Source organism: Corvus brachyrhynchos, unplaced genomic scaffold (assembly GCF_000691975.1).
Source record: "Corvus brachyrhynchos isolate BGI_N302 unplaced genomic scaffold, ASM69197v1 scaffold14, whole genome shotgun sequence".
Taxonomy (NCBI): Eukaryota; Metazoa; Chordata; class Aves; order Passeriformes; family Corvidae; genus Corvus; species Corvus brachyrhynchos.
The window spans coordinates 8,835,451-8,836,682 of NW_008239110.1; the positions used below are offsets into that span (position 1 = coordinate 8,835,451).

General features: G+C 40.3%; 1 protein-coding gene across 2 annotated transcripts in view; it reads right to left on the reverse strand.

Moving 5' to 3' along the window:
• Window positions 1–1,232, reverse strand: part of LAMA4 (laminin subunit alpha 4) — a 100,333-nt gene that overhangs the window by 78,121 nt on the left and 20,980 nt on the right. The gene's annotated exons all lie outside the window — the stretch shown is intronic.

Below are 1,232 nucleotides of genomic sequence, written 5' to 3' on the forward strand. Positions count from 1 at the left end.
GTCCTGTCCCTGACAAGCTATGGGCGTGGAGCTGGCAGATTCTTACTGCATGTTGTACTAGAAGATGAGTTAACCAGAAATCATAATCCTTATTCGGTAAAGAAGGTGTGTTTATAGGAAAGGAATAGCTTTTACTTAAGAAAAAAATAAAAAAGAAAAGCTTTAGAAAATTTACATCAAAGCCTTGATGAGATTTGAATGAATAACCTACAGGAAACAGAAACATACCTACAAAGATCAATGCCCTTTTGAATAAATGTGTGGCTGTGCCTGTTGTATATAGTTTAGTAATTTTGATAACTTACCAAAGCTTACCAAAATTAAAGAGAAATTGTAAATATCTGGATCATCTTCTTTTGAATAGTAATTACAGCAATAATATAAGGAATCAGAAACACAAAGCTATTAAGATGCCCTTCAAAGACTGAAAAATAGAAAGAAAATTAAAGAGGATCGTTTTTGTGTGATATGTTATGTATAAATTCTTGTTCTTCATTGAGGATCTTCTCCCTCATTATGCAAAGCTGGTGAGACATGCACAGGCTGACCACAGGAGCAACCTGTGGTCACTCTGTTAACCTGTGTCACCCTGCTCATCCTGTCCAGTCTCCTTGTGTCACATGTATTATGTTAGATCCATGCAGACTTATGAATTTTTGGATCCTAAATATCTTACCCTTGTCTAACTGTTGCGATTCTATTGCAGAGCTGATGCGAAGACACTGGCTTGTCATTTAGCTCTCCAAGAATTATTTACCACACCCTGTTTCTGCTATCATTTACAAACAGCAACCCTGAGATGGCTGTCAGAGCTTGAGGTACACCAGATTTCCTGCAATACTTTTTGTGGCTCTCTCTACAACACTTTTTGTATGCTGTGGCTCTTGAGGTCACCTACCCTTGAAAAAAGTGGGAAAAGTGTAAAGTTCAAGTGACTCAGAAGGGTGTGTGTCTTCTTGCATTTGTATGAGCTAAGAGGCTTATTATTGTATTGCACTGATCGAATCAGGATTAGCTTTCCTTTGTATCTTCCTATTCCTTATTTTCCTTGGTTGCCCTGAAATCAGGGATGAGGGTTTTTTCTGCACTGTGGTACCCATAGCTTCTCATGCCCAGCGTAAGCTATGGCAGGAGCAGCAGGTCTACAGTACCCGCACAGCGATACCTCCCTAGCCGCAGAACCTGGCCTGTGAGCAGCAGTGTCAAAGGTCCCTGCTGGCGGCTGGGGGTAA